This window comes from Rhinopithecus bieti, unplaced genomic scaffold (genome assembly GCF_001698545.2).
Source record: "Rhinopithecus bieti isolate Rb0 unplaced genomic scaffold, ASM169854v2 scaffold_39746, whole genome shotgun sequence".
Taxonomy (NCBI): Eukaryota; Metazoa; Chordata; class Mammalia; order Primates; family Cercopithecidae; genus Rhinopithecus; species Rhinopithecus bieti.
Window position 1 is genome coordinate 2,244,301 of NW_016816960.1, and position 20,288 is coordinate 2,264,588.

Sequence of the window (20,288 nt, forward strand, 5' to 3'; positions counted from 1 at the left end):
CCAAAATAGTTTCACAAGCAAAGAAGAAATAAGACTCCTTTCACACTAACAAATGCTAAAGGAATTTGTTACTATCATACCTGCCTTACCAGAGATCCTGAAAGAAGCACTAAATATGGAAGAAAAGATCATTACCAGCCACTGCAAAAATACTTGAGTACATGGACCAGTGACTGTAAAGCAGCCACACAAAGAAGTCTGCATAGTAACCAGCTAACAACATGATAACAGGATCAAACCACACATATCAATGACTTACCTTGAATGTTAATGGGCTAAATGCCCCAATTAAAAGGCACAGAGTGGCAAACTGGATAAGAAACTAGACCCAATAGTATGCTGTTTTTTTTTTTAAGAGACCCAACTCACATGCAATGACACCCATAGTCTCAAAATAAAAGGATGGAGAAAAACCTACCAAGAAAATGGAAAACACAAAAAAGCAGGTGTTGCAATTCTAATTTCAGACAAAGCAGACTTTAAACCAACAAAGAACGAAAAAGACAAAGAAGGGGCCCAGCACGGTGGCTCACGCCTGTAATCCCAGCACCTTGGAAGGCCGAGGCAGGTGGACCATGAGGTCAGGAGATCGAGACCATCCTGGCTAACACAGTGAAACCCTATCTCTACTAAAATTACAGAAAAATTAGCTGAGCATGGTGGCAGGCACCTGTAGTCCCAGCTACTCAGGAGGCGAGGCAGGAGAACGGCAGGAACCTAGGAGGCAGAGCTTGCAGTGAGACAAGATCGTGTCACTGCACTCCAGCCTGGGCGACACAGTGAGACTCCATCTCAAAAAAGAAAAGAAAAGAAAAGAAAAGAAGGGCATTACATAATGGTAAAGGGTTCAATTAAATAAGAAGATCTAACTATCCTAACTCTATATGCATCCAACACAGGTGTGCCCAGATTCATAAAGCAATTTCTTGGAGAGTTACAAAGAGACTGAGATTCACACACAATAATAATGGGACACTTCAACCCCACTGACAGTATTAGACAGATTATCAAAGCAAAAAATGAACAAAGAGATTCAAGACCTGAACTTAATGGTTGAACAAATGGACCTAATAGACATATACGAAACTCTCCACCAAAGGCAATAGAGTATGCATTCTTTTCATTGCCACATGGTACATACTCTAAAATTGACCATTTAGTTGGACATAAGACAATCCTCAGCAAACAAAAAAACTTAAATCATACCAACTACACTCTTGAACCACAGCACAATAAAAGTAGAAATTGAGGCCAAGAAAATTGCTCAAAACCATACAATTATTTGGAAATTGAACAACTTGCTCCTGAATGACTTTTGGGTAAATAATAAAATTAAGGCAGAAATCAAGAAGTTATTTTAAACCAATGAAAACAAAGACACAACATATGAGAATCTCTGCGATACAGCTAAGGCATTATTAAGAGGGAATTTTATAGCACTAAATGCTTTATCAGTCTGTAGGATCAGTCTGTAGGACCCACTTCCAAGGGACCTCACAGGATAAGACCAACTGGCTTGGAATTCCAGCTAGCCACCAGCAACAGGGTAGCACCTACCTGAGACAAGGTAGAGCTCCTGGGGGAGGGATGGGCTTCCACCTTTGTTGTTTGGATGACTCAGCCATTCCAGCCTGCGGGCTTTGGAGGGTCCAAGTGGACCAGACGGGAAAGGGATTCCCCCATCACAACACAGCTGCTTTACCAAATGTGGGCAGACTCCTTCTTTGAGTGGGATCCTGATCCACTCCTGCTCACTGGGCTAGGCCTTCCATCCAGGGCCTCCAGCCACCCTCACCCATATTTTAAAGAGTTCTGATTTCTCCCTGAGACAGAGTGCCTGAGGGGAGGGGCAGGCCACCACCTGTGTTGTTTGGATGACTCAGACATTCCAACCTGTGGGCTTTGGAGAGTACAAATGGTCCAGACAAGAAAGGGTTCTCCTAGCATACCACAGCTGGTATACCAAAATGTGGCCAGACTGCTTCTATAAGCAGGACCCTGATCCATTCCTCCTCACTGGGCAGGACCTCCCATCTGGGACCTTCAGCCACCCCAACTCATATCCTATAGCTGACAGAGTTCAGATTTCTCCCTAGGACAGAGTGACCACTAGGAGGGGAAGGCTACCACCTTTGCTGTTTGGGTCACTCGGGTATTCCAGCCTGTGGGCTTTCGAGAGTACAAACAGACCAGGGAGGAGGCAACACCCCCGCACAGTATGACTGCTTTGCCAAGGCATGGCCTGACTGCTTCTTTAAATGGAACCCTGACCCATTCCTCCTCACTGGGCAGGACCTCCCAGCCAGGGCCTCCGGTCACCCTCACCAGTGTTCTATGGCCGACAATTTTCTGTTTTCTTCCTGGGACAGAGTGCCTGGCAGCAGGGGCTGGGGAGGTGGTAGGGGGTTGTGGGCTACCACCTTTCCTGTTTGGGCATCTCAGCCTTGGAGAGCCCAAAGTGATTGCAGACTGAAGGGATTCCCCCAACAAAGTACAGCTGCTCTACCAAAACACAGCCAAACTACTTCTTTAAGCAGGTCCCTGATCCTGTTCCTCCTGACTGGGCAAGGCCTTCCAACTGGGGTCTCCAGCCACCTCCTACAGATCCATACGCCCCTGGGATGGAGCTCCCAGAGAAAGGGGCAGGCTGCCATCTTTGCTGTTTTGCAGCCTTCACTGGTGATACCTCTAGGTACTGGAAAATCCAAAGTGACTAGGGTCTGGAGCAGATTCAGAACAAACTACAGCTGCCCTATGGAAAAGTGGCCAGATTGTTAAAAGAAAAATGAGCAAACAAACAGAAACAAACAAACAAAAAAACCCACAGAAACTCTATCCAAAGGTCAGCAACTTCAAAGATCCAAGGTAGATAAGCCCACAAAGATGAGAAAGAATTAGGACAAAAACACTGAAAACTAAAAAAACCAGCAGGCCCTCTTTCCTCCAAATGACCACAACACTTCAACAAGGATTTGGAACTGGGCTGAGGATGACATGGCTGAAATGACAGAAGTAGTCTTCAGAATGTGGATAAAAACAAACTTCACTGAGCTAAAGAAGCACATTGTAACCCAATGTAAGGAAGCTAAAAATCATGGTACAACAATACAGGAGCTGACGGCCAAAATAACCAGTATAGAGAGGAACATCACCTACCTGGTAGAACTGAAAAACACACTACAAGAACTTCACAATGCAATCACAAGTATTAAAAGCAGAATAGGCCAAGCAGAGGAAAGAATCTCAGAGCCTGGAGACTGACTTTCTGAAATAAGACAGCCAGGCAAGAATAGAGAAAAAAAGAATGAAAAGGAATGAACAAAATCTCCAAGAAACATGGGATTATGTAAAAAGAGACCGAATCTATGGTTGATTAAGGTACCTGAAACAGACAGAGAGAATGGAACCAATTTGGAAAACATATTTCAGGATATCATCCAGGAGAACTTCCCCAACCTAGATAGACAGGCCAACATTCAAATTCAGGAAATGCAGAGAACCTCATCTCCACAAGAAGATTATCCCCAAGACACAATCATAAAATTCTCCAGGGTCAAAATGAAAAAAAAAAAAAGGGTTAAGTGCGGCCAGAGAGGAAGGCCAGATCACCTACAAAGGGAAGTCCATCAGACTAACAGCAAACCTCTCAGTGGAAACCCTGCAAGCCAGAAGAGATTGGAGGCCAATATTCAACATTCTTAAAGAAAAGAAATTCCAACCCAGAATTTCATATGTGGCCAAACTAAGCTTCATAAGCAAAAGAGAAAAAAGATTCTTCAGACAAGCAAATGCTTCGAGAATTCATTACCACCAGACCTGCCTTACAAGAGCTCCTAAAGGAAGCACTAAACATAGAAAGGAAAAATTGTTACCACCCACTACAAAAACACATTGAAATACACAGACAAGTGACGCTAGGAAGCAACAACATAAACCAGTCTGCAAAACAACCAGCTAGCATTATGATGACAGGATCAAATTCACACACACAATATTAACCTTAATCTTAAGTGTAAATGGGCTAAATGCCCCAGTTAAAAGACAGAGTGGCAAGCTGGATAAAGAATTAGTATGCTGTCTTTAAGAGACCCATCTCACATCCAAAGACATACATAGGCTCAAAATAAAGGGATGAAGAAAATTTACCAAGCAAATGGAAAACACAAAAAGCCAGGGTTGCAGTCTAGGTTTTGACAAATTGACTTTAAACTAACAAAGATTTTAAAAGACAAAGAAGGGTATTACATAATGGTAAAGGGTTCAGTTCAACAAAAAGAGCTAACTATCCTAAACAGATATGTACCCAACACAGGAGTACTCAGATTCATAAAGCAAGTTCTTAGAGACCTTGAAAGGGACTTAGATTCTCACACAATAATTGTGGGACACTTTAGCACTCCACTGACAATACTAGACAGATCATTGAGATAGAAAATTAACAAAGATATTCAGGACCTAAACTCAGCTCTGGATCAAATGGATCTGATAAATACCCACAGAACACTCCACCTGAAAACAACAGAATATATGATCATCTCATCTCCACATGGCACTTTCTCTAAAACTGATCAAATAATCAGGAAGTAAAACACTCCTCAGTAAATGCAAAAGAACTGAAATAATAACAAACAAATCTCTTGTACCACAGTGCAATCAAATTAGAACTCCAGACTAAGAAATCTACTCAAAACCATGCAAGTACATGGAAATTGAACAACCTGCTCCTGAATGACTAGGGTAATTAGTAAATTAAGGCAGAAATCAAGAAGTTCTTTAAAACTAATGAGAAAAAAGATACAACATACTAGAATCTCTGGGACACAGCTAAGGCACTGTTAAGAGGGAAATTTATAACACTCACTACCCACATCAAAAATCTAGAAACATCTCAAGTTAACAACCTAACATCACAACAAAAAGAACTAGATAACCAAGAGAAAACAAACCCCGAATGTAGCAGAAGACAAGAAATAACCAAGATCAGAGCTGAACTGAAGGAGATAGAGACACAAAAAAACCTTCGAAAGTTAAACAAATAGAGTAGCTGGCTTTTTGAAAAAAATTAATAAAATAGACCACTACCTAGACTAATAAAGAAGACAAAAGATTCAAATAAACACAATTAGGAATGATAAAGGAGATATTACAACTGACCCCACAGAAATACAAATAACCATAAGAGACTACTAAGAACACCTACATGCACACAAACTAGAAAACTTAGAATAAATAAATAAATTCCCGAACACATAACACCCTCCCAAGACTCAACCAGAAAGAAATTGAATCCCTGAACAGACCAATAACAAGTTCTGAAATTGAAGTAGTAATAGCCTACCAATCAAAACAAGCCCAGGACCAGAAGTATTCACAGCTGAATTCTGCCAGATGTACAAAGAAGAGCTGGTACCATTCCTACTGAAATTATTCCAAAAAATCAAAAAGGAAGAACTCCTCCTTAACTCATTCTATGAGGCCAGCATCATCCTGATACCAAAACCTAGAAGACATAAAACAAAAAAAAGAAAACTTCAGGCCAATACAATTAACAATACCTCAACAAAACACTGACAAAACAAATCTAGCAGTACATCAAAAAGCTTATCCACCATGATCAAGTAGGCTCCGTCCCTGAGACGCAAGGTTGGTTCAACATATACAAATCAATAACATATACAAATTCTGTTTATCATCACATAAACAGAACTAAAGACGTCAGGGCACAGTGGCTCACACTTGTAATCCTAGCACTTTCAGAGGCTGAGGCGGGTGGATTGGCTGAGCTCAGGAGTTTAAGACCAGCCTGGGCAACATGGTGAAACCCTGTCTCTACTAAAAATACAAGAAATTAGCAAGCTGTAGTGGCATATGCCTCCAGCTGAGTAGCCTCCAGCTACTCAGGAGGCTGAGGCAGGAGAATTGCTTGAACCCAGGAAGAGAAGGTTGCAGTTAGTGGAGATTGCGCCACTGCACTCCAGCCTGGGCAACAGAGTGAGACTCCATCTCCAAAAAAAAGAGAACATACCTCAAAATGATAAGAACATACCATATATGACAGACCCACAGCCAATATCATACTGAATGGGCAAAAGCCTGAAGCATTCCTCTTGAAAAGCAGCACAAGAAAAAGATACCCCTCTCATCACTCCTGTTGAATATAGTATGAGAAGTTCTGGCCAAAGCAATCAGGCAAGAGAAAGAAAGAGTATTCAGATAGGAAGAAAGGAAGTCAAATTATCTTTGTTTGCAGATGACATGATCCTGTATCTAAGAAATCTCATTGTCTCATCCCAAAACCTTTTTAAGCTGATAAGCAACTTCAGCAATGTCTCAGGATATAAAAATCAAAGTGCAAAAAATTGCTAGCATCCCTCTACACCAATAACAGGCAAAGCAGAGAGCCAAATCATGAATGAACTTCTATTCATAATTGCCACAAAAAGAATAAAATACTTAAGAACATAGCTAACAGGGGAAGTGAAGGATCTCTACAAGGAAAACTACAAACCACCGCTCAAAGTAATCAGTGATGACACAAATGGAAAAACATTTCATGTTCATGGATAGGAAGAATCAATATTATAAAAATGGCCATACTACTCAAAGCAATGTACAGATTCCATGCTATTCCCATTAAACTACCACTGACATTTTTCACAGAATTAGAAAAAACTATGTTAAAATTCACATGGAACCCAAAAACAGCCCAAATAGCCAAGGCAATCCTAAGCAAAAGGAACAAAGCTGGAGACACCAAGCTACCCAACTTGAAACTATACTACAGGACTACAGTAACCAAAACTGCATAGTATGGGTACAAGAACAGATACTTAGATCAATGGAACAGAATAGAGAGCCCAGAAATAATACCACACACCTACAACCATCTGATCTTTGACAAACCTAACAAAAACAAGCAATGGGGAAAGGATTCCTTATTTAATAAATGGTACTGGGAGAACTGGCTAGCCATATGCAGAAAATTGAGACTGGACCCTTCTTTACACCATATACAAAAATCAACTCAAGATAGATTAAAGACCTAAATCCCTTTAAACCTAAATGTCTTTGACATAAAACCCAAAACTATAAAAGCCCTAGAAGAAAACCTAGGCAACACCTTTCAGGATATAGGCACAGGAAAAGATTTCACGACAAAAATGCCAAAAGCAATCGCAACAAAAGCAAAAATGTACAAATGGGATCTAATTAAACTAAAGAGCTTCTGCGCAGCAAAAGAAACTATTAATAGAGTAAACAGACAATCTACAGAATGGGAGAAAACTTTTGCAATCTATGCATCTGGCAAAGGTCCAATATATAGCATCTATAAGGAATTTAAACAAATTTACAAGAAAAGAACAAGCAATCTCATTAAAAAGTGGGAAAAGCACATGAACAGACACTTCTCAAAAGAAGACATACATGCAGCCAACGAACATATGAAAAAAAGTTCAACATCACTGATTATTAGAGAAATGCAAATCAAAACCATAATGAGATACCATCTCATACCAGTCAGAATGACTGTTATTAAAATGTCAAAAGACAACAGATGCTGGTGAGGCTGTGGAGAAAAGGGAATGCTTTTACACTGTTGATGAGAGTGTAAATTAGTTCAGGCATTTTGGAAGACGTGTGGTGATTTCTCAAAGACCTAGAGGCAGAAATACCATTCAACTCAGCAATCCCATTACTGGGTATATACCAACAGAAATATAAATGTTTCCCTATTATAAAGACACATGCATGCATATGTTCACTGTAGCACTATTCACAATAGCAAAGACACGGAATGAACCTAAATGTCCATCAATGATAGAGTGGATAAAGAAAATCTGGCACATGTATACCATGGAATACTGTGCAGTCATAAAAAGGAATGAGATCACGTCCTTTGCAAGGAATGGATGGAGCTAGAGGCCCTTATCCTTAGCAAACTAACCCAGGAAAAGAAAATCAAATACCACATGTTCTCACTCACAAGTGGAAGCCAAATGATGAGAACACATGAACATACAAAGGGGAACAACACACACTGGGGCCTACCAGAGGGCAGAGGGTGGAAGGTGGGAGAGGATCAGGAAAAATAACTAATGAATACTAGGCTTCATAACAGGGTGATGAAATAATCTGTACAACAAACCCCCATGACACATCCTTACCTATGTAACAAACCTGCATATCTTGCACATGTACCCCTAAACTTAAAATAGAAGTTTAAAAAAATCAATTGCATTTTAATATACTAACAAGTATACAAAAAGAAAAAATTAAAACACAATATGTTGGCAGGGAACAAAAGAATGAATACGTAGAGCAAAGATAAATTTAGGACATTGAAAATACTCTGAATGATATTATAATAGCAAATACATGTCATTATACATTTGTTCAAACCCAAAATTGTTCAATACCAAGAGTGAACACCAAAGTAAACTGTACACTTTGGGTGATTATGATGTGTCAGTGTAGATTCATCAGTTGTCAAAAATACGCTACTCTGGTGGAGGATGTTGATAATAGGAACCGTTATGCATGTGTTAGGGCAGGGATAATATAGTGAATCTCTGTACCTTCCTTTCAATTTTGTTGTGAATTTAAAACTGTTCTTAACAAATTAAGTCTTTAAAAAACACATGCATACACAAAATGCAATTTTCAATTGCTCCAAAGAAAATGAAATACTCAAAATCTAACAAAACATGTACAGGATCTATATCCTGAAAATTACAAAATGCTGATTAAAGAAATCAAAGAAGACCTAAAGAAATGTAGAGACAGGTCATATTCATGAGTCAGAAGACTCAACAACAGACTCAACATTATAAAGATGTCAATTGCCTCATTTTACTGCAATGTATACCAAAATCCCAGAAAAGTTTTTTTTTTTTTGTAGACATTGACAAGCTTAATGTTAACAATCGCTTTACAACAATTGCAAACAACAATTGTAGAGAAGCTTACTGTTAAATTTACATAGAAAGACACAGAACCTAGAGTAGCTAAAACAATTTTGAAAAAGAGAAATAAAGCGTGAGGAATCACTCTGCCCAATGTTCAGGTTCACTATATAGCTACGATCACCAAGACAGTGCAGTACTGGCAGAGGGACAGACACCTGGACCAATGGAACAGAACAGAAAACCCAGGAATAGACCCATACACGTATGGCCAATTGATTTTTAGCAGTTTTATTTATAACAGCCCCAAACTAGCAAGAACCCAAATATTCTTCAATAGATGGATGGTTAAACAAACTGTGGCACATCCATACCATGAATACTTCTAAGCAATAAAAAGGAGCAAAGCATTGGTACTTGCAACAACTTGGGTGAATCTCAGGGGAATTACATGCAGTGAAAAAGCTGATCTCAAATGTTTATATACTGTTCGATTCCATGTATGTAAAATTCTTGAACTTAGGCATATGGGCAACAAGGAAATTAGGAAGGGAGCCAGGAGTTCTGAAGAAGGGTTGGTTATAGAACTTGTCTCCCTTTCAGTTCAAGAAAAATGACTTCCCATTTCAGGACCCTGGAGGGTTTCAAATGTCCCCAGAACTCTGTGAATGCTTTTCTTTGGGATGATTTTAAAATGTCCCCATAGATGAGGGTGCAGAGAGCTGCTATACCTTCTGATTTCCACCTATCCACCTCTAAGCAGGCAAAACAAACTTCCATCAGCCTTCAGAGTGTGACAGGATTGTCCAGGTGTCCAGGCCAGCTGCCCCATACATGCTGGTGACCTAGTTTAGGTGGGAAATGTACTTTTAAAGGCTTGCTGTCCTTTCTCTACTGTGGTTCTACAAGCAGCCTGCCTTCTGGTTTCCCCATGGACTCTAGGCCTCCGGACTCTGTGTTCAAGGTTGCAGCCTTTGCATGATTTCAGGCTTTCAAGTGGAAGTTGAATCATTACAGCATAACCAAGAGGTCTTAGAGTGGGACCCTGACTGTCTCATTGGGTGAATATTTATGGAGGACCTACTGTGTGCCAAGCACTAATGCTGGAGGACACTGCAGGGAACAGGGCATGGTCTTCTGCCATCAGGTAGTTGGTGGGACATGAACAGCCTATTACAGCACAAGGAGATTAAATGCTCTGATGAGTGGGGTTGGAGAGACTTCCTGTAGAAAGTGTCATCTAAGCTGAGAGCTGAAGGATAATGGGAGTAGAGGTAGTTAGTATTCCAGGAGAGAGACCAAGCAGGAGAATCCAAGGGATCAAGCCACAGACTCCCGGTCTTCCTCCAAGAGGGCATGCAGATGTTGCTGTCTGTGAACCCTCAGGTCTGGGCTTTCTCTCTTTCTGAATCTACTGCCCTGGGAGCTCTGAAAATTCCAGCTAATAGCCAGACACCCACTCCAGCTTATAGCCAGACAAAGCAGCCATCAGGACAGCAGCTACCCAAATGTCTGTCCTCAGGAGCTGCAGTGACCTGTGGACTCTTTGGCCATTCCCAACCATTGATTTTCCTGCTCTCAATTCCAGGAGATTTTCTTTTACTCCTGAAGTTGTCCAACTGACCCCTTCCATGGTTTCCAGAAGGCCCTAGCCAGGTCCTGCAGAATGCATCCCTTTGTGGTGGCCATCTGTCATGCCACTATCAGGGAGCAAAACATAAAATAAAGCTTGCAGTGTCATATGAAAGGGTTAAGGAAGAGGCTTTACTGGGAAATGGGGAAATGTTCAAGCCAGTGTCGGCAAGAGAGAGCAGGTGGCTCCTCTGGACCTCCCGCATACCACAGAGAGTTGTGTAGAGGGCCTGGCCAAGCCATTGGCTGGGCAGCATGAGTGAGGATTTCACAGAAAGACCATGCTGCCCATTGCTCTCACTTCCTGTGGGGCAGGTAGGAGAGCAAGTTGGTCAGAATGCATGGGGGTCTGGCAGTCTGGATGTGGATGCCAGTTATTTATGAAAGTGTCCAGAAGGCCGGGTGCGGTGGCTCATGCCTGTAATCCTAGCACTTTGGGAGGCCGAAGTGGGCAGATTGCCTGAACTCAGGAGTTCGAGACCAGCCTGTGCAACATGGTAAAATCCTGTCTCTACTAAAAATACAAAAAAAAAAAAAATTAGCTGGGTGTGGTGGTGGGCGCCTTTAATCCCAGGTACTCAGGAGCCTGAGAATTGCTTGAACCCAGGAGGTGGAGGTTGCAGTGAGTGGAGATCTTGCCACTGCACTCCAGCCTGGGCGACAGAGCAAGACTCTGTCTCAAAAAACAAAAAACAAAAAACAAAAAAAAAAAAGAAAAGAAAGTGTCCAGAAATGCCCACTGCTGGGCACTTGGAGACCTCAGGGACCATAGAAACATGCTACTTCTCTAATGTAGGAGACTCCTAGGGCAGCCCCTCCTCTGGGAAGAAGGAGTATCCCTAATTCCAATATACTCGTTGTCCAGGTAACCCAGAATGAGCATTATTGTATTATTTGGGAGTAGATTTAATTTGCTTGCTATTGTATTTACAACATCCAGCCTCAGGCCTTGGCACATAGTAGACACCTAAAAATATTTCTTGAGTGACTGAATAAACAACTCAAAAGTTCTGATGTGTCCATCTTTATTGAAGGACCTCGGTTCTGCCACCCTGTGCTTCTGTCTTTGATTCCTTTTCCTGCCCCAACATTGCCCCAGATCCAGCCTCTGCTTTGGGGCCTGACACTTTATGCCCTGTTCTTCATGACCCACAGAGTTCCAGCAAGAAGGACCAGACCCTGCCAGGAGGGAGGGGAGAAGTGGGAGAAGATGGGCCAATCTGGAGGGAGGGGCAGAGAGGGAGGAGGTGTGCAGAATAGAAGCCTGCACCACGAGGCAGTCACAGAGGGGTGCTGGGGTCAGGCTTACCAATTATAAAATGAAGCTTGAAGAAACATTGAAACCACCAACTAAATGTCCATTCCTGTGCGCTGACAAATGAATCACTCAGCTAGTCTTCGATCTGGAAAATAGTCCAGAAACAGGCAAACACACAGCCTGCATGTTGGGGATTAATTTTAAAAAATAAATAAATACAGAGGCTCACACCTGTAATCCCAGCACTTTGAGAGGCCGAGGCGGGCGGATCACGAGGTCATGTGATCGAGACCATCTTGGCTAATGCAGTGAAACCCGTCTCTACTAAAAATATAAAAAATTAGCCGGGTGTGGTGGTGGGCGCCTGTAGTACCAGCTACTCAGGAGGCTGAGGCAGGAGAATAACATGAACCCAGGAGGCAGAGCTTGCAGTCAGCCAAGATTATGTCACTGCACTCCAGCCTGGGCGACAGAGCGAGACTCCATCTCAAAAAATATAAATAAATAAATAAATAAATAAATAAATAAATAAACTATTTTTAGAACAATTTTAGAGTCACAGAAAAGGTGTAAAGATAGTATTGAGAGTTCCCATAAGACCACTCACTCCCAGTTTCCCTATTATTAACCCTTCACATTGGTATGATACATTTGTTACAATTGAGCCAACACTGATCATATTATTATTAAAGTCATACTTTATTGAGATTTCTTTAGTTTTTACCTAGCGTTCCTTTCCCTATATCCAGGACGCCACATTACATTTAATAGCTGTGTCTCCTTCGGCTCATCTTGGCTGTGACAGTTTCTCAGACTTTCCTTCTATTGGTGAACTTGACAGTTTTGGTAGTGCTGGTCAGGTATTTTGTAGTGTGTCCCTCAAGTGGTATTCGTCTAACGTTTTTTGTTCATAATTAGACTGGAGGCATGGGTTTTGGGGACGAAGACCACAAAGCACAGTGCCCATCTCATCAAGTGATATCAAGAGCACAGACAATCAACATCCCTCACGCCTGTTAATACCAACTGGTCATCTGGCTGAGGTAGTATTTTTCAAGATTCTTCACCATAAAGTACTCCTTTTTTCCCCGAAGTGGATTTTTGAAGTACGATTGACAAATAAAAATTGTTTATATTTAAGGTATACAGCATGATGTTTTGATATATATATGCATTGTGAATGATTTCCACAATCAAGCTAATCAACATATGCATCATCTCACATACTTATCACTGTGGTGGGAACACTTAAGATCTACACTGTTAATGAATTTCAAGTATACAATACAGCAGGGTTCCTTAGCCCCTGGACCATGGACCATGGGGCCGCACAGCAAGAGGTGAGCAGCAGGGCAAGCCAGCATTACCACCTGAACTCCGCCTCCTGTCAGATCAGTGGCAGCATTAGATTCTCATAGGAGCTTTAACCCTATCGTGAACTGTGCATATGAGGGATCTAGGCTGCATAATCCTTATGAGAATCTAATGCCTGGTATCTGAGGTGAAACAGTTTCATCCCAAAACCGTTCCCGCCACACTGGGTCTTTGGAAAATTTGTCTTCCATGAAACTGGTCCCTGGTGCCAGAAAGGTTGGAAACTGCCGCAATACAGTATTACTAATGATCATCACCATACTGTATATTAGGTCCCCAGAACTTACTCTTAACTGAAAGTTTGTACCATTTGGCCAACATGTCCACAGGGTGTTGATTTTCATTGGTTTTGTTGTTATACCATGATCCAGGAAGGTGTCAAGGACGCCAGCAGGCAGCTGTTCCCGTCACCACAGACATTGCTGAATGACTAAGCTGACATGCATGCACGTCCAACCCTCCTTCCCTCACTCATGCTAGTGGACAAATCAGGGCTCTTTGTACCCCCACTGGGCCCTGCAAATTTCTACCCCCAGGAGTGGAAGTTTGGCCTGGAGTGGCAGCTCTGAGAGCTGTTGTGTCTGGGGACTACTGCTCTGCTGGTTGTGTCAGGGAACAAAGCCCAGGCCTGATGAATGGACACCTGCATCCTCCCTGGGAAGTGCCAGAAATCTTGTGAAATAAGACTTGGTAGAAGATTTAGTAGCTTTTTGACAAGTAGGCAGGAGCTCAAGGTCATCAAATTATGGACATGAATGTCAACAAGAGCACACTTGTTCAAGCCCATTGGTAAAGCCCAAAATGCTAAGGGTACATGTGCATAATTTTTAAAAACTGCATCCTCTTGTCATATTATGGCTTTTGTAGAGGGCAGCAACTCTCTCTTTTACTTCCTTCAGAACTCCCCAGCACAGAACTCGCTCTGCAAAAGGTGAACACCTTCTAGATGGTCTGATATGTGCTTGGTCAAATAAGACTAAAGTTATCTTGTGGCTGATTAGTAAGGAACTCGTGGGGGTTTTTAAAGTATATAAATGACTGAATGATGGAAGAATTACTTAACATCTTTTAGTGGAAAACTTCATTTCCTGTATTTGGAATTTGATTTTTATTTCCATCTGAGCTTATGAGTGTGTGTGTAGATTTTAGAAGCCAGCCCTGGCTTCTCTCAATTAAAAGAAATGTAGGTTAATATTCCTTAAGGAATTTCTTTTCTGGACTTTTTGAGGAGTTTCAATACAATAGAAAACACAAAGTGAACGTGTACAAAGTAAGAAACCATTAAACTTTAGTCCACTGATGGTGTCTGACTAGCAGCAGCGATGTGAGTTGTTTTAATGTTAATACCATAGTATTTGGATGCCTTATACTCCTTATATAGCCATAGGCCCCACTTCTCTTTGTTGTCTGTAACCACACATGTACCCCTGCTGGCCCCCATAGATACTTTAGTGTACAACTGCTGCACTAGAGACTCCTGCCACCCTCAAGATGAAAGGCAACCACAAGTGCTTCCAAGAATGAGCACCTTCTGCTTAAAGGAAAGAGACCTCTTACAAAGACACTATGGGAGGCTGAATGCTTGCCCCCAAGTATACCCAGGCTCTAATCCCTGGAACCTGTGAACTTATATAGCAAAAGGGGACTTGCAGGTGTGATTAAGTCAAGGATCTTGAGATGGGGAGATTATCCTGCTAAGCCTTAAACACAATCACAAGAATATAAGAAGAAGATAGAGGGAGATATGACTATTAATGAAGAAAAGGCACTGTGACAACAAAAGTAGAGACGGGAGTGATGCAGCCACAAGCCAAGGAATGCCATCAGCCAAGAAAAGTTGAAAGAGACAAAGAATAGATTTTCCTTTGGAGTATCCAGAAGGAGCCAGCCCTCCTAGCACCTTGATTTTAGTCCCATGAGGTTCATTTCAAACTTCTGGCCCCCACAACTGTAAGAGAATACATTTGCACTAATTTAAGTCACTGAATTTGTGTTAATTTGTTACAGCAGCAATGGGAAAATAATACAGACACCATGGTCACAATTTCCATCCTTCCTGGAGCCATCCAATCTATTAGGAGCCAGCGCTTTACTCCTCTTTTTCCATCCAGACGCTTGATACCATGATGTCCTCACAGCATCTGATTTTTTTAGCATTTAAAATTTCAGAGACTAGGATTGCAACCCCTGCCTTTTTTTGTTTTGCATTTGCTTGGTAGATCTTCTTCCATCCCTTTATTTTGAGCCTATGTGTGTTTCTGCATGTGAGATGGGTTGGGTCTGCTGAATACATCACAACTGATGGGTCTTGACTCTTTATCCAATTGCCAGTCTGGTGTCTTTTTAATTGGACCATTTAGTCTACCTACATTTAAGGTTAATATTGTTATGTGTGACTTGATCTGTCATTATGAATTAGCTGGTTATTTTGCTCACTAGTTGATGCAGTTCTTCCCTAGCATCCGATGGTCCTATTACATTTTGCATGTTTTTGCAATGCTGAATCGGTTGTTCCTTTCCATGTTTAGTGCTTCCTTCAGGATCTCTTTTAGAGCAGGCCTGGGTGGTGACAATCTCTCAAGCATTTGCTTTGTCGTAAAGGATTTTATTCTCCTTCACTTATGAAACTTAGTTTTGGCTGGATATGAAATTCTGGGTTGAAAATATCTTTTAAGAATTTGAATTTTTGCAATCTACTCATCTGACAAGGGCTAATATCCAGATCACAAAGGACTCAAAACAAACTTACAGAAAAAAACAAACACCCATCAAAAAGTGCAAAGGATATGAACAGACCTTCTCAAAAGAAGACATTCCATACCAGCCAACAGACACATGAAAAATGCTCATCTCACCGCCATCAGGAAATGCCAAATCAAACACAAGAATACCATCTCAACCAGTTAGAATGGCAATCATTAAAAAGTCAGGAACACAGTGCCTGGAGAGGATGTGGAGAAAGCAGGAACACTTTACACTGTTGGTGGACTGTAAACTAGTTCAACCATTGTGGAAAACTGTGGCAAGTCCTCAGGGATCTAGAATTAGAAATACCATTTGACCCAGACATCCCATTACTGGGTATATACCAAAGGAATAAGTCATGCTGCTGACACAAGCCACAATGTATGTTTATTGCCGGCACTATCCATAGAAGACTAGAATCACTCGAATGTCCATCAGTGACAGACGGATTAAGAAATGTGGCAAGTATCCCATGGAGTAGTATGCAGGCTAAAGGATTATGTCCTTTGTAGGACTCATTGGCAACTGGAAACCATCATTCTCAGCAAACTATAGCGACAGAAAACCAACACTGCATTTCTCACTCATGGTGGAATTGAACAATGAGATCACCTGGACACAAGGAAGGGGAACATCAACACAATCGGGGGACCTATTGATGGGGAGGCGGGGAGGGATAGCATTAGGAGATATACCTGATGTAAATGAGATTAATGGGTGCAGCACCCACATGGCACATGTATACATATGTAACAAACCTGTACATTGTGTACATGTACCCTAGAACTTAAAGTATAATAAAAAATAAAAAATAGAAAAATAAAATTTCATTTCCGAATTGTTTGGCAACTGTTGAGTGAGACGTTACGAGACTAGAGTCAAAATGCTCTCAATTTTTCGGTTCCACATTTGACCCCTTTGGAGACTAAAACTCTCTGCAGGATGTCAATTCCAGTGCAGGAATACCCTCTGCAATAGGTCAACGGAAGGTCATCCAGTCCCTTTCACATTCCCCTTCAGTAACTAGGATCTCGCTTTTTTCCATTTGTTTACAAGGACAGGGTGCCCTTATTCTGAGTCAGCCAACATCTGAGTAGCCCAAGACCTAATAACTGAACAGCAGATACTGAAGACATAAAAGCATCTGGAAAAAGACCAGAATCAGAATTGAGACCTTATTTCTAATCCTCCACATCTAAAAGTGTTGACCAGCTACTTAGTGTAATGGGGCTGCTGAATTACATGTGTGGTGATCATTGTATATATTCCAAAACCAGTTGTTCATTCCACCCAAAGATAACCTATCCACAGTGAGGCTTTGATTCTTCCCAAGTGCTGGGTAGATGGTAGGAGAGTAGACTACATTTGTTTTCTAAGCCTGGGAATAATCACCTCTTCACAATCAGTTTTCTAGCAAGTGTCTCAGGATGGGCTCTTATTAGCCTATTTGTAAAGTAGGCCTTTTTTACTTATGACCTAGTCACAAAATAGTTGTTTCCCTTGAACTGATATCCATCAACAGCTCTTACCATCTCATTTTTGTATGTGGCTATTTTTTAAAGTATCAGAGCACTCCCAGATTTACTTTCTTTCTCCTTAAATTGCATGTTGTTATTTTCAGTTCAGTGACCCAGTCTGTCAAGATCCATTTGAAACTTCACCATTGCCATTCGCCTTTGCATTAGTGATCCTAACCTGTGTTTTCTTCCTTAAAATTGACTAAGCAGTAAATGTTGCATAGAACATTATTCTGTAATCAATCATAAAATAATCTCTGTAAGAGAACTAAAAATTTAACTGGTATTCTTGAGCTGTGCCCACTTCCCCTCCTTTGAGGAAGCCAAAGATCAATGCCATAAAGATCAAAGTAGTGCAATGTTCCCTGGCCTGGGCATCACTGCTGGCAGTAGTGGGCACAGAGGTGGGTCATGGGTCATGGAGCCTGGGGTGTGCTCATGGGTGTGTACACGGGTGTGCAAAAGGGAAAAAGGAAGAGGACTTCTGTGGGGCTCACCAAGAAAGAACAGAAGGAAGGAGACCTAGGAGGGCAGAACTGAGTGGAGACCAGGGCCAGCTGATGCCAAGACCTCTTGAGATGTCCTGTAACCACTTCCATAGAGTTAATTTTGTTATCTGCTTTCTGTTTCTCTGCATTTCAATACATAGTATTATTTGGAAAGGAGTCTGTCCTTTCAGATCCTGCAGAGTGAAGGAGAAGAGGAAGAATCTCTGCCAAGAGGAAGCAGGGGCAGTGAAAGCTCAATGTGGGCCAAATCCAAAGCAGTGGAGGGAGGCAGGGCTGCCTGGAGTCTCCTTTGGCACAGCGCCCCTGCCCAAAGGGGAGGCTGCAGGATGCAGTAGGAGGCAAAGGCCTCTGCACCTTTGGTTGCATGCTGCCATCAACAACAGTTCTGGACATGTGCCTCCGACATATGAATATGCATTTGTTTATTTTTACAGATGTGTTCTACTGTGGTAGTATCTTATGTGTAGAATAAAACACAAAAAAGAAGATAAGGGGTTGTGTGTCCAGCCCGGGCATGCAGTGGAAATTCAGGGCAGGGAGAGGAGGCCTTCAGGGCACCACAGGGGCCCCACAGTGCAGCTGGACTTCCTTCTCCACCCTCTTGCTTCCTTCAGACCGGGGTCAGGTCAGCAAACCAAGGGCCTCTGATGGTGATTGTTGAATACTGCAAATATAGAAATCTATCCAACTACCTCAAGAGCAAACATGACTTATTTTTTCTCAACAAGGATGTGGCATTACACATGGAGTGTAAGAAAGAAAAAATGGAGCCAGGCCTGGAACAAGGCAAGAAACAAAACTGGATAGCATCACCAGCAGCGAGAGCTTTGGGAGCTCCAGGTTTCAGGAAGTAAAAGTCTGAGTGATGCTGATGAAGAAGAGGATTCTGACAGTTTCTACAAGGAGCCCATCACTACGGAAGATCTGATTTCTTACAGTTTTCAAGTGGCCAGAGACATGAAGTTTCTGTCTTACAGAAAGTGCATTCATAGGGACCTGGCAGCGAGAAACATTCATTTATCTGAGAACAATGTGGTGAAGATTTGTGATTTTGGCCTTGCCCAAGATATTTATAAGAACCCTGGTTATGTGAGAAAAGGAGGTACTTGACTTCCTCGGAAATGGATGGCTCTTGAATCTATCTTTGACAAAATCTATAGCACCAAGAGCGACGTGTGGTCTTATGGGAGTATTGCTGTGGGAAATCTCCTTAGGCGGGTCTCCATACCCAGGAGTGCAAATGGATGAGCACTTCTGCAGTTGCCTGAGGGAAGGCATGAGGATAAGAGCTGCTGAGTACTCCACTCCTGAAATCTATCAGCTCATGCCGGACTGCAGGCACAAAGACCCAAAAGAAAGGCCAAGATTTGCAGAACTTGTGGAAAAACCAGGTGATTTGCTTCAAGCAAATGTATAACAGGATAGTAAAAACTACATCCCACTCAATGTCATACTGACAGGAAATAGTTGGTTTACATACTGAACTCCTGCCTTCTCTGAGGACTTCTTCAAGGAAGGTATTTCAGCTCCAAAGTTTAATTCAGGAAGCTCTGATGATGTCAGATATGTAAATACTTTCAAGTTCATGAGCCTGGAAAGAATCAAAACCTTTGAAGAACTTTTACCAAATGCCACCTCCATGTTTGATGACTACCAGGGGGACAGCAGTGCTCTGCTGGACTTTCCCATGCTGAAGCACTTCACCAGGACTGACAGCAAACCCAAGGCCTCGCTCAAGATTGACTTGAGACTAACTAGTAAAAGTAAGGAGTCGGGGCTTTCTGATGTCAGCAGGCCCAGTTCCGCCATTCCAATAGTGGGCACATCAGCGAAGGCAAGCACGGGTTCACCTACCACAACACCAAGCTGGAAAGGAAGATGGCATGCTGCTCCCCGCCCCTCTGGGAGTTGTAGTCGGCTACAACTCAGTGGCCTTGTACTCCACTCGTCTAGAGTTTAACACAAAGCCTTATTTCTAGAAGCACGTGTATTTACACCCCCACAAAACTAGCTTTTGCCAGTATGATGCATATATAAGTTTACACCCTTACCTTTCCATGGGAGCCGGCTGCTTTTTGTGATTTTTTTAACAGTGCTTCTTTCCTTTTTTTTTTTTTTCGACTAACAAGAATGTTAACTCCAGATAGAGAAATAGTGACAAGTGAGGAACACTACTGCTAAATCCTCATGTTACTCAGCGTTCGAGAAATCCTTTCTAAGCCCAATGACTTCCCTGCTCCAACACCCGAGACCTCAGGGCATGCAGGACCAGTGTGATTCAGGAACTGCACTGATCACGCAATGCATCACGGACTCCACTGGGCCAGTTCTGTAGCCCAAAACCCAGGGC

The 20,288-nt window shown here is 42.0% G+C and overlaps 1 pseudogene; it reads left to right on the top strand.

Moving 5' to 3' along the window:
- The first annotated feature begins 18,581 nt into the window (after positions 1-18,581).
- Positions 18,582-19,852, top strand: LOC108517618 (vascular endothelial growth factor receptor 1 pseudogene; annotated as a pseudogene).
- The last annotated feature ends 436 nt before the right edge of the window (positions 19,853-20,288 follow it).